The 14208-nt window shown below is 44.6% G+C and overlaps 1 long non-coding RNA gene across 1 annotated transcript; it reads right to left on the bottom strand.

The window, feature by feature from the left end:
* Positions 1–1105: 1105 nt before the first annotated feature.
* Positions 1106–13953, bottom strand: LOC144735513 (uncharacterized). The gene is made up of 3 exons (XR_013588645.1): positions 13458–13953; positions 4182–4283; positions 1106–3204 (listed from the first exon to the last, which is right to left on the bottom strand). It is a non-coding gene; the product is annotated as an uncharacterized LOC144735513 (long non-coding RNA).
* Positions 13954–14208: the final 255 nt, after the last annotated feature.

Here is a 14208-nt window from a genome sequence, read left to right as displayed (position 1 = left end):
GTGGAACAAGCAGACTACGCCACTCAGCTACCACCCCAGATGATGCCGTGGAATGGCTTCCATAATTTAAAGTACAATTATAATCCGATGCTTATTTCAATGTCCATGAGAAAGAAGAAGATTGTGAAAATGAAATACTGTATACCATTACTCACCATCAGATAATTCATCAGGTAAAGATGATATTCTACTTCCAAGCTCCTGCTGTATGCTGTTTGCTGCATGAGCAGATGCAGATGACAGTTTTTTTAATACAGATTCATGAGATCAATACCTAGACTCCCACTATTAAATAATTAATGATTGTTGAAGTGACACAATTAAAAGCGAGCTCATTAGATCGGCGATTCTCAAACTTCGTGTCATTTTCACGCTAATAGACCTGTCCACCGTCTACGTACTAACACCACCAAAGATGTTTAATATTTTATTAAATAATTAACACGCATATTCAAATGTCTTTTTTTTACCTCGTTAGAACTTAAGAGACCAGTATAAGTGTATGATTCAAGAGTGATAAGCGTCTCCAAAATTACTCGAGCGAAACATAGAAAATAAAGTACCGTGATGAACCAAATAGAAATCAGAGCAGAGACAGCCAGATAGAGATCATAGCAGAGACAGCCATAGAGAAAGCATAGCAAAAACAGTCAGATAAAGATCATAACAGAGACGGACAGATATAGATCAGAGCAGAGATCAGCCAGATAGAGATCATAGCAGAGACAGCCAGATAGAGATAATTAGCAAAGACAGCCAGACAGAGATCATAGCAGAGACAGCCAGATAGAGATCATAGCAGAGACAGCCAGATAGAGATCATAGCAGAGACAGTCAGATAGAGATCATAGCAGAGACAGTCAGATAGAGATCATAGCAGACACAGACAGATAGAGATCATAGCAGATACAGCCAGATAGAGATCATAGCAGATACAGCCAGATAGAGATCATTAGCAGAGGTACAGCCAGATAGAGATCATAGCAGAGACAGCCAGATAGAGATCATAGCAGAGACAGCCAGATAGAGATCATAGCAGAGACAGCCAGATAGAGATTATAGCAGAGACAGCCAGATAGAGATTATAGCAGAGACAGCCAGATAGAGATTATAGCAGAGACAGCCAGATAGAGATCATAGCAGAGACAGCTAGATAGAGATTATAGCAGAGACAGCCAGATATAGATTATAGCAGAGACAGCCAGATAGAAATCATAGCAGAGACAGCTAGATAGAGATCATAGCAGAGACAGCCAGATAGAGATCATAGCAGAGACAGCCAGATAAAGATCATAGCAGACAACTGGATATGAATCAGAGCACAGACAACGATGTTACAGGATAAATAATAAATACTACATTAATGGAATAAACACCAAATTAAGCACATTGTCCGTAACGAAAGTTAGCTTGGGAAATTCTACGATGAAAAAACGTTCATAAGTATAATTAAGTAATGGAAATGTTACCATTGATTTCAGGTGATAATTGCACGAAAACTATATACAAGCAAGGTTACATGTAAAATACAATTGCCAGTGAAATAATCATGCTGAATCGAAAATGTAAGACCACATTGTGAAAAAGGTGGATGAGTTAATAGGGACATGTTAACAGCGATAAAATTCCAGGAGTCTTTATGGCATGAACACGAAAAATAATTAGAACCATGTGATGTGATCTTGGGTAGCATGCACGTTGGTACTGTGGAGCAACCCAGGAATCTGAGAATTTGTGATTGGGAAAGAACGCTGTGGAGAGGCCATAGGCTGCATTGAGTGTGCGTGCATCTTAGGGGCGCTGCAGTGGCGAGATGTCAAAAACTGCGCCTGGTATACAGGTCGTGGGATCAATCCCGACCCTGACGCCTGTATATTTCGAGTGTGCGTATTTTCCCGCAGGTCGTGTGGATTTTACTCTGGATCCTTCGGTTTTTTCACACTTAGAAACATGCGTTTTAGAGTATTTGGCTGCTATAAATGTTGTGGGCAGGTCGCGTCTGAAAAAGAGCTCACTAGCTCGGTGGGCCTTACTTGGTAAACTAAACGTAGTAAATATTAAGTAGATTAGCTCGGCCCAATGAGTGCCCCTTCAAAATTGGGAGAGGGTAATATCCGGTTTTTGAGTAAAGTTTTACAGTGATGAGTTGAATAAGGGATGTTAAAAAAATAAGATTCAATGAATCCAAAGTTATTTGTAGGGGGCGGTGTGACTACGATTCCAGCGCATTCTAGAATACGAGGTGGCAGCTATCGCAAATTTCCTTGTAGAAGACAAGGAAAAGAATTTGATGAATAAACAATAAAAATGTCCCCATCTGGTCCAGGCTGTGGTGGCGCGGTATTCTAAACAGTCGCACCTCATGCCATATTCCCATCCCATTAATTGTAATGAATGCTCATTGAATATATAATCGAGTTGCTTTAATTGTACATTGTCTTCATTGCTCCGACTAAATATCATGGGATATAGTGGAGTATGTTGTTGACTAAGAGTTGAATTTTAGAATTATATAGGTTTGCTATGTTATCTCTTGAAGTTTTTCATCAGTACATACTACCTGCTGTGACGAGGTTCAGATACACTGTTATTGATGAAAATACAGAATGAAAATTTTAAAAGTGCCCAAAAAAGCATGCAAAGGTGCATGCTTGAAATAAAATTGAGAGACCAAAAGAGATACATGAATTTGAAAGCATACGCAGGTTCATGACATCATTATCCAAACTGTTATGTATGTGTGGACGGTGAACTTTTTTCACGTCGTATGTAGCCAACTCTGCTAATCGGAGGTGCAGGGGAAGGATGACGATGATAAGTCAGGGGGCGTGGGCTGGACGCGTCATGGGCATGAAGGGTGAAGGTCAACGCACGAGGCTGGCGACAGAACGGCAGTCCAAGGAGGGGCCACGCCCGTTAGAATGACCACCACGGAGTAACACGTGGGAGGGGCAGGGGCTGTCATCCAGCAGTGGGTGGATCACGGCCCTTGTTGTTGCTAATGACGATGGCTCACTCGTGCGGCGACGATCATTCGCAACGCATGGCCTTGTGTACAGTGTACGGTGTGCTGCTGTTCACCACAAGCCGATCCGTTGTCCGTCAAAAAGCGAGTCCAGTCGTCAATGGTGACTGCAGCCCAGAAGAATATACAAGTAGTCTTCAGGGAGGGCAGAGACAGGTTGCGATGAACCCATGTGGAGTCTGGAAGAGAGCAGATTTAATACAGATAAAAAAAACACGTCGTCTCAAGTGAAGTATTTTAAAGAGCACGTCAAGAGTGCGGCCCGCCAAGAAGGAGATGCTGAGAGGCTCCAGGTATTGAGAGACTCGGGCCAGGTTAAGACAAATCCATCATGGAGCAGTTGATGACGCTCCTGGAGCCCGCCAGGCAGTACGCCAAAGCCCGACCGCAAAGAGAGTTTCAAAATATCGCAACGGCAACGGAAGTTGGCTTTGCCATCATGGGCTTCATCAGCTTCTTCGTGACTCTCATCCATACTCCCATCAACTACGTTATTGTTGATAGGTTAAGATCAACTGCAGTTCTACCTTTAAAGAGATGCCGTCACTCCTGGAGCTAACTTTATATCGTCAATAGTGGAAATTCCATAATGTTGCCAAATGTGTCAAATTTTTTACCAGCAGTTTTTGACATTCAGTTTTGTCTTGACTTACGAATAAAGCCCAGTGAGTGTTGAAAAAAAAACACACACATCGTCTTTCCTCCCAACTCCATGGCGATCCTGCCTCCAATGTCACTGCAGGGGAAAAATCCATACGGAACTCCTGTGGGGAGCAAGTGGAACCCTCTCTGCTTGTTAGCGAAGGGCCCACCAAAGCAAATGTCACAGAGCTACTTCTGAGATTCCCTTCACGTGACCTCTGGGCTACACAAGATAGATAAGCGGGCAATATGTCTTCCTGCAAGATATCCATCTCTCCGCTTTAAACATAAAATTAACGTATTTCTCACACAGCCCATCAGCTACACACGGGCTTTCTGGGAGTGCACATTTTCAGCAGCGTTGATTCCTTACTCAGAAAACTGGACCAGCATATACGTACGCTGTCTAATCAGCAGAGTTATGTTTGCGTGAGTCAATGCTTGCTGAACCACCAGACGTTCATAGAAAATGACCCTGTGTTTAGGACATGGCTCCTCGTGTGGCGCGCGATACCTGTGGCTTGCCAGGCTCTTTTGGAGTAGACGGTTGGGAAGTGCGTGGTCACAGTGTGGTTCAAGTTGAAGTGGAACGTCACCGCTTGCACAGCGCTGGCATCTGTGAGCACGGACAGAGAGGTTGCCAGTCAGCACAATATATAACTCCCTCCCCCCAGCCATCCGTGCTGTCATCTTCCTGCCCTTATTCAACTTGGGGCTGAATACCTTCCTATTCTCTTCTGCCTTTGAATACATCTTCTCTCGTATAATGATGATGATGATACTAATAATAGCGTCGTCGTTCATTTGCATTGCATATCACAATTGCTGAGGAACCAGACACGAGCGGAAAGGCAGCAGGCAGTTGAGCCAGCTGCTATCCACAATTACCCAAGGTCTGCAATTCTCTATGTAGCAAAGTGTTTAAAGCCATCTTCTTGGTTCTTTCGGTAAAGTCACGTAGAAGGGAAGTAATAAAATAATAAAAATAAAACACAATAAAATAATTCTCACGACGTTTCGGCCACAACGCAAGCAGCCGTCCTCAGGTGAAAACCAGGTCCGTCGATGCGACAGAGTCTGAATGAAACAGCTCACGAGCTTGGAGCATATATATAAGCTGGGCGCCTTGACAAAGGAATTTGCATATCAAGAGGAATTTAGCATATTTATGGGAAATGCAGGAATGTGATTAGTACTACATATGCATGTGCATTATGCAGGATTAACAGCATCAAAGGGAGCTGCAGTTGCTGCTGCTGCTGCAGTTGCTGCTGCTGCAGTTGCTGCTGCTGCTGCAGTTGCTGCTGCTGCAGTTGCTGCTGCTGCTGCAGTTGCTGCTGCTGCTGCAGTTGCTGCTGCTGCTGCAGTTGCTGCTGCTGCTGCAGTTGCTGCTGCTGCTGCAGTTGCTGCTGCTGCTGCAGTTGCTGCTGCTGCAGTTGCTGCTGCTGCTGCAGTTGCTGCTGCTGCAGTTGCTGCTGCTGCTGCAGTTGCTGCTGCTGCAGTTGCTGCTGCTGCTGCAGTTGCTGCTGCTGCTGCTGCAGTTGCTGCTACTGCTGCGCTGCTGCAGTTGCTGCCTTATCCATTTTAATATAACACTATGTATTATTCTACCCACCCTAATGTGCATCACACTGCTATATATTTACTATACAATTACAACACACTATCTGCCACTATACACTGTACCATTGACCGTCGTGTCAATGGGTGAGTGGTGAAAGGAAACTTGCAGCGGAGCAAAGAATCCATTCCCTGCGGAGAATACAATGCCAGTGAGTGGAACGCGGTCTGAAAGTCACCGTAAACGTGAACACAATCAGTTAAGATCCGAAATGGTTTATTACGTCCTTCCAATGATTGCTAAGCCAGAATCCATCTTCTCGGTTGAAATTGTCTCTGTGTTTGTATATGTGGATCGCCTCATGAACGAATCTCTCATGATAGCCAGATGGCTTGCAGAGAACCTCTGTCTTGGAGAAGTCAATGTCATGTGAGCCCACTGAATTGTAACAGTGATCTGCCACGGCTGAGGTGTTTGTCCTACCGTGTTTCAGGTCTGCTTTATGTTCACGGATGCGGTCTGAGACATGTCGTTTGGTTTTTCCAATGTAACTGCTACCACAGACCAAACAGTTCTCCATAATCAACGTTTTTGGGTTTAGATCGCGTTATTTATAAATGTGTCGTAACCCTCCACCACCCGACACGGCCAATCAGTAAAAATGTGTCACGTTGACAAAAGACAAATAGTTCACTGCTTTAGCCCACCGGTGTGTTGAAGCCACAACATTTACAATTTGAGTACGACGTTTCGCTGGTAATTGCATCCAGCATCATCGGGCAATTCGCCAGAATGGTGAGGCTCTGCTGTGTCTCCCGTTCTTATATAGAGCAGCAGCAGGGTGACGTCATCATTAACTCATTAACACATCAGGTGCAAAGATTCAAGGGGGGAGTGATTGTAATTATATACTAGATTAGTAATCAGGCTATTGTTACGATGCGAGTTGTAGATTAGTAATCATTTGGAATGTGTTTTATTGTGATTATGCTACATTAGTAATCAGTTAGTGTTTGTTTCCCTTATAAGGAATTGTAATGTATCTTATTTAATAATACACTTCCAGGCCGCACTAAGCCTGTAGCTGTCTGAGCGATTAAAGTTATTTCTGTTTCTCTCAATTTCAATCGATTCTATAATTAGTCTTTGCCAGTAGTAACTAGTTTTACACAACACTTCCACGTTGTCAAAATCAATTGAGTGTCCCTGTTGGCATGCATGTTCTGCCACTGCCGACAGTTGTGTTTGTGATAGTTTAATATTTCTCTGGTGTTCTTTTAGTCTTACACTAACGTTACGCCCTGTCTGTCCAATATAGCATCTGCCACATACACAATTAATCCGATATACACCCTCTGTTGATAATTTAGGTAATTCGTCTTTAGTGCACGTTACTAGTTGTTGAATTTTGTGTACTGTACCAAATCTTACTGTAATGTTTTGCTTTTGCAAAACACGGGCTAATTTTTCAGTTACTCCTGAGATAAATGGTATTTTTATTGTTTTAATAATCTGATCGCTTTCAGCAGTGTTGCTTTGCGATCGTGATTTGGCTTTTAGTGCTCTGTTAATTTGAGCATTATTGTAGCCATTCTGTCTTAGTGCTTCTTTAACATGTTTAATCTCTCTCACTAGACTTTCACCATCTGACACTGTTTTAGCCCGATGTATGAGCGTCTTAATAAGAGAGGATTTCTGAGCTGGGTGATGATGCGAATCTGCATTCAGATAGGCATCAGTGTGCGTTTGCTTTCTGTAAACACTGTGTGTTATTTTACCATTTAGGCCATGCCCAAGTAAAATATCCAGGAACGGGAGTGTGTTATTCACCTCCATTTCCATGGTGAACTGAATGGCCAGGTTTTGTGCATTGAGATGATTTAGAAAATCGCTAAGTGTATCTTTACCATGTGGCCAGACAACCAAAGTGTCATCCACATATCTAAACCAAAAGGATGGTTTTAATGTGCTCGAGGCAAGTGCTCTGGTTTCAAAGTTTTCCAGAACGTCCTTCTCCTGGCCCCTGGTGAGCGCTTTCTGTCTTGTTTCCATGTTGGCGAGGTTCTTTGGCCGCTTCTGACACCAGTTGTAGTATCTTGAAGGAGACGGAGACTTCTTAGAGGCCACACGCTTTTATTTCAATAACCACTAGTCCTCCTGACTCACTGGGGGAACAACCCAACCACACAACCTAGGGAGGTACAGCCTCCACTCTATTCCCACTACTCCCCTTCCCTAGCCGACAGCTACTCAGCCCACTCAGTCCCAGCGGGGCGGCATCCTCGAGGCTTGGGGTCCAGGATCTCCGGCGGCACCTCCTTCAGCTTCAGGTGAGATGGACTGACTCCCGCTCTCCGGGAGCCATCTTATATATCCCCTCTCTGAGGGGCGGGGGTGTCTCGGGGCCCTGGCTCTCGCCAGCCCCCTCCCCTCAGAGCGGTTCCAACCGCCTCTCGTCCCTGCCGGTCCGGACCGGTCCAGACCGGTACGTACCCCTCCCCTAGGTTGTGTGACCTGTGTGACCTGTGTCAACCTTGACCACCACACATACTTCACCTGGAATGGAACTTTCTACAAGCAAACTAAGGGCACCCCAATGGGCTCCCCCCTATCTCCGGTTGTAGCCAACATCTTCATGGAGAAATTTGAGACTGACGCCATCAAGACTGCCACTCTACGCCCGACCTTATGGAAGAGGTACCGAGATGACACTTTTGTCATCTGGCCACATGGCCGGCCTGCTCTAGACCAATTTCTCGACCACATCAATTCCATACACCCAGCCATCAGATTCATCATGGAAGTCGAAAAAGATGGCAAGCTACCCTTTTTGGATGTCCTAATTAAAAGGAGACCTGATGGTTCAATGAGCCACTCTGTCTACAGGAAAGCCACCCATACGGATGCTTACCTAAAACCGGATTCCCACCACCATCCATCCCAGAAGAATTCCCTCATACATTTCCGACCAGGAACACATTGGCAGTGAACTCAAACACGTACGCCAAGCTCTTAAGGCTAATGGTTACTCCGACTACACAATCCGCAAGGCCATCACTCCAACCATCAAGAAGGATCCTGTTGAGGAGCCTTTCAAGACCATCACCTTACCCTACATTGCTGGGGTCACAAAAAAGATCTCCAAAATCCTGATAAAACACAAGATCCAGGTCCGATTCAACACAGTACATAAAATCCGTGATCTGGTCCCGTCTGTAAAAGATGTGGTTCCAGACATACAGTACCCTGGCGTCTACAAACTAAGTTGCCTCTGTGGTAGCAGTTACATTGGAGAAACCAAACGACATGTCTCGGACCGCATCCGTGAACATAAAGCAGACCTGAAACACGGTAGGACAAACACCTCAGCTGTGGCAGATCACTGTTACAATTCAGTGGCCTCACATGACATTGACTTCTCCAAGACAGAGGTTCTCTGCAAGCCATCTGGCTATCATGAGAGATTCGTTCATGAGGCGATCCACATATACAAACACAAAGACAATTTCAACCGAGAAGATGGATTCTGGCTTAGCAATCATTGGAAGGACGTAATAAACCATTTCGGATCTTAACTGATTGTGTTCACGTTTACGGTGACTTTCAGACCGCGTTCCACTTACTGGCATTGTATTCTCCGCAGGGAATGGATTCTTTGCTCCGCTGAAAGTTTCCTCTCACCACTTACCCATTGACACGACGGTCAATGGTACAGTGTATAGTGGCAGATAGTGTGGCATTTGTATGCTTGGTGCAGTGTGCAGAGTAATGTATGGTGTCGTAATTGTATAGTAAATATATAGCAGTGTGATACACATTAGGGTGGGTAGAATAATACATAGTGTTATATTAAAATGGATAAGGCAGCAACTGCAGCACCAGCAGCAACTGCAGCAGCAGCAACTGCAGCAGCAGCAACTGCAGCAGCAGCAACTGCAGCAGTAGCAGCAACTGCAGCACCAGCAGCAACTGCAGCACCAGCAGCAACTGCAGCAGCAGCAACTGCAGCAGTAGCAGCAACTGCAGCAGCAGCAGCAACTGCAGCAGCAGCAGCAACTGCAGCAGCAGCAGCAACTGCAGCAGCAGCAGCAACTGCAGCAGCAGCAGCAACTGCAGCAGCAGCAGCAACTGCAGCAGCAGCAGCAACTGCAGCAGCAGCAGCAACTGCAGCAGCAGCAGCAACTGCAGCAGCAGCAGCAGCAGCAGCTGCAGCTCACTTTGATGCTGTTAATCCTGCATAATGCACATGCATATGTAGTACTAATCACATTCCTGCATTTTCCATAAATATGCTAAATTCCTCTTGATATGCAAATTCCTTTGTCAAGGCGCCCAGCTTACATATATGCTCCAAGCTCGTGTGCTGTTTCATTCAGACTCTGTCGCCTCGACGGACCTGGTTTTCACCTGAGGACGGCTGCTTGCGTTGTGGCCGAAACGTCGTGAGAATTATTTTATTGTGTTTTATTTTTATTATTTTATTACTTCCCTTCTACGTGACTTTACCGAAAGAACCAAGAAGATGAATCCCTGCAGTCACGAAAGCTTTAAATCGAAATGTTTAAAGCCAGCTAATATTCAAACACATAAACTGTACACGTTGCCATCTACATGATGCGAATGTCATCCTGTCTGTGTATGGTATCTTGAGTTGTGAAATAAATCTTGAGACGTTAAACAAATTATCTTGCAATACTCCCAATAAAGTGGCCCTGGTATAAAGATACCATGACACACATCACCATACAAGGGCCGCGATAATCTGATCGTCCGTTTTTGCAAAATGCCTTTGTCCCCGATTATCGGGGACCTTTTTCATTTTGTTTCCTGACAGTATACATGCAATAAGGAGCACAGCAATTGACGTTCCTGATGAGTAGCCATACCCAATGAAGGGGTCTCCGAGGAGCAGTGGCACAGTAGTTGGTGCACTTCGCACCCAGCACGATTACCATTAACTTTGGGAAAATAAGAATGACTTTGAGATTCAAAATCACTGGAGTGCTCCTAAAAATCACTTTGAAGCCTTTTTTGTCTTAAAGTTTAAAACTCGCGTAGGACAGCTCAGGACACAGTCTAGGTGTGTAGCTACAGGACAAAGACTGTTTGTGTTTTTGGTTGTTTATCTATTGTAATTTTTTGTCTTTTTCACCAATTTTATCCCATAATAAAGGTTCTAGATTTGAAGCTTTCGTGACTGCAAGGATTCATATTCTTAGGTTTTTTCGGTAAAGTCACGTAGGTAAAACATCAAAATTAATAAAAATAAAATTAAACAAAAATCACGACGTTTCGGAGGCAACACAAGTCTCCGTCATCAGGTGGGACCGTCACAGCCGGATTAGCTGCATCACTTGATGCAGCTACGTGACTTTACCGAAAAAACCTAAGAATATAATAAAGGTTTTTTGGTTAGATCGCATTATTTATAAATGTGTCACAACCCTTCACCACCCGACACGGCCAATTAGTAAAAATGTGTCATATCGACAAAAGACAAATAGTTCACTATTTTAGCCCACCGGTGTGTTGAAGAGTGAATCGACAACATTTTAAAAAAATTGTACGACGTGTCGCTGGTAATTACATCCAGCATCATCGGGCAATTTTCCAGAATAGTGAAGCTCCCGGTCTTAATAGAGCAGCAGGATGACGTCATCATTTAACTCATTCAGATGCAGTTATTTGAGGCAGAGAAGGGGGTATTGTAATTATTTAATAGATTAGTAATTAGTCAATTGTTATTATTAGTAATCAGTTGTAGATTAGAGAGGGGGAGGGGGGTCTGATACAACATGAAACCGGATTCCCACCACCACCCATCTCAAAAGAACTCTCCCCCCCCCTCCCCCTCTCTCTCCATTGTGTTGGCGTGTGCAGTAATTGGCCGCTTGCACACAAGCGCTTCCACGTCCGTCGCCCACCCTTTTGGCCTCGCCCCCCCCCGCCCCCCCCCCCCTCCCGATACGTTCCATTCATTGACTACCATAGTCTGATGAGCTCCCCCTAAGTTTGTACCCATCATCATTTTCGTTCTTTTGTCTATCATGTGTATTAGACCTCCCCTCCTCCTCTCTGCCCATTGTGTTGGCGGGTGCAGTGGCTGGCCGCTTACGCACAATCGCTCCATTGTGTTGGCGTGTGCAGTAATTGGCCGCTTGCGCACAAGCGCTTCCACGTCCATCGCCCACCCTTTTGGCCTCGCCCCCCTCCCTCCCGATACGTTCCTTTCATTGGCTACCATAGTCTGATGAGCTCCCCCCTCCCTCTCCCTCCCCCCTCAACTCGCTTTTAAGGGATTACATCTTGAATCATTGCCTCACTTGATACAGCTAATCTGGCTGTGACGGTCCCACCTGATGACGGAGACTTGTGTTGCCTCCGAAACGTCGTGAATTTTGTTTTTATTTTATTTTACTTTCTACGTGACTTTACCGAAAAAACCTAAGAAGAAGTAATAATTAGTCTTACACAAAACTTCAACATTATCAAAATCAATTGTGTAGCCTTGTTGGCAAGCATGTTCTGCCACTGCCAACAGTTGATGTTTGAGATAATTTAATATTTCTTTGGTGTTCTTTTAGTCTTACGCTGATGTTACGTTCCTGTCTGCCAAATAGAGCATCTGCCACAAACAATTCATCCGATATACATATTCTGTTAATAATTTAGTTAATTCGTCTTTAGTGCAAGATACTAGTTTTTTTTATTTTGTGTACTTTACCAAATCTTACTTTAATGTTTTGCTTTTGCAAAACATGGGCTAATTTGTCAGTTACTCCTGAGATATATGGTATTTTAATTGTTTTAACAATCTGATCACTTTGAGCAGTGTTGCTTTGCGATCGTGATTTGGCATTCAGTGCTCTGTTAATTTGAGCATTATTGTAGCCATTCTGTCGTAGTGTTTCTTTAAAATGTTTAATCTCTCTCACTAGACTTTCGCTATCTGACACTGTTTTAACCCGATGTATGATAAGAGAGGATTTCTGAGCTGGGTGATGATGTGAAACTGCATTCAGATAGGCATTAGTGTGCTTTTGCTTTCTGTAAACGCTGTGTTATTTTGCCATTTAGGCCATGTCCAAGCAAAATATCTAGGAACGGGAGTGTGTTATTCACCTCCATTTCCATGGTGAACTGGATGGCAGGTTATAGTAATTGGGTTCATACTCTTTGGTTCTTTCGGTAAAGTCACGTAGGTACAAATAAAATAAATCACGACTTTTCGAACGCAAAGCAAGCGTTCGTCTTCAGGCGATAATAGCCTGAAGACGAACGCAGTTGTTAAATAATCCACATTACAACTAATTACTAATCTACAACTGATTACTAATCATAACAATTGACTGATTAATAATCTATTATATAATTACAATACCGCCCCTCTCCACCTAAAATCACTGCACCTGAATGGATTAAATGATGACGTCACCCTGCTGCTCTATTTAAGACCGGGAGCAGGCGGAGGGCTTCACTATTCTGGCAAATTGCCCGATGATGCTGGATGTACTTACTAGCGAAACGTCGTACTCAATTTTTGTTTGTAAATGTTGTGGGTTCACTCTAAAACATACCGGTGGGCTAAAGTAGTGAACTATTTGTATTTTGTCAACGTGACACATTTTTTACTGATGGGCCATGTGGTGTGGTGGAGGGTTGCGACACATTTATAAATAACGCGATCTAACCCAAAAACCTGTATTATGAATAAGACTGGTTGCAAAAGCCTACGTATTAAATTGTATCCCAGTGCAAGCCTCAGTAATAGGCAGCGGCTCGGAAAAGTGGACATTGCAGAGCTACCACTGAGATCACTTCAATTGACCTTTGGTCAACAGTGTGGGGTGGCACTTTCCCACCACAATTCTCCCGCTGCGAGAAATGTTCATTGTGACAGTCAAGCTTGTAATTTTACTTCTCCGAGCAGGAATGTCGCCAATTTAATTACTGAACCAAGTTGTATGCGATGTCTTCTTTGTACAGCTGTTGCTGACCGGGCTGTGCCCATCAACATAGTTTAGTCGTGGGCGTCTCTAACCCAGACTCACACCCCACTTCCAGGGGTGTCGGCTCAGCACCCTGACCTCTGAACCACCCATCGCATCTCCTGATTACGTCTGCGTTCAATTCCGTTGCGTTTATGACAGTGGACTTCTTTCGTCCTTCGACAATATACGTGGAGGCGTTCTGAAAAAAAAATGTCTCAGTGGTGGGTCCCCCACTCACCGTCGCTCGTGTACGTGAACACCAGGCCACCGTAGTCCGTGTCATCACTCACGGACATGGATTCCAAGGCACAAATGAGGTGCAGGATGGAGAGCACAATGGGAAGAAAGCCGAGGAGCCCCATCCGTCCACGGCTTTGTGGGCTCACAACACAGCACTTGCGAGAAAGTTCCTCTGTTGTTGTATTGCTCTGCGAGTGCAGAGGAAGCAAAAAATCCGCAGTGTTACATGAAAAAAAGTGCAGCCAAGCAAACCCTAACTGCCCCGAAATAGGTCATAGACCTTTCTGCAAAATGTACCTTGTTGTTATACAGAACATGCTGAAACAGACACAATTATATACTTCACGAGTCAATCTTGACATTGGCTGTCGCTTTGTACTCGGGCTCAGTTGGTATGGGTGGGGGTCTAGGTGTTTACATTCTTAGGGATGCTTGTGTGATTATTTGACAGTGTTCTGATTTTTCCTGAGATCCACAACTAGGACCCACAAGGACCACGCCTGGAGGGAGACCCTGTCCTGCGAGGTCCAAGAGAAGCCTCTATGGAGGGTCTTCTACTGCAAGCCATCCTACAAGTCACGGGGACCTCAGTTGGAGCTTAGCCTACGGCAACATCACCACCAACGTCTTCCGAGCCAAGTTTACGGACACCAAACCTCAGTGCTCTCTCTGTGGGGAGCAGGTGGAAACGGTCGCGCACCTGTACACCCAGTGGAAGCTCTCGACTCACTTTTCAAGCTCCTGTGGAA

This window comes from Lampetra planeri, chromosome 55 (genome assembly GCF_965212315.1).
Source record: "Lampetra planeri chromosome 55, kcLamPlan1.2.h2, whole genome shotgun sequence".
NCBI classification, from domain to species: domain Eukaryota; kingdom Metazoa; phylum Chordata; class Hyperoartia; order Petromyzontiformes; family Petromyzontidae; genus Lampetra; species Lampetra planeri.
This window is presented reverse-complemented; position numbering and strand designations above follow the sequence as displayed.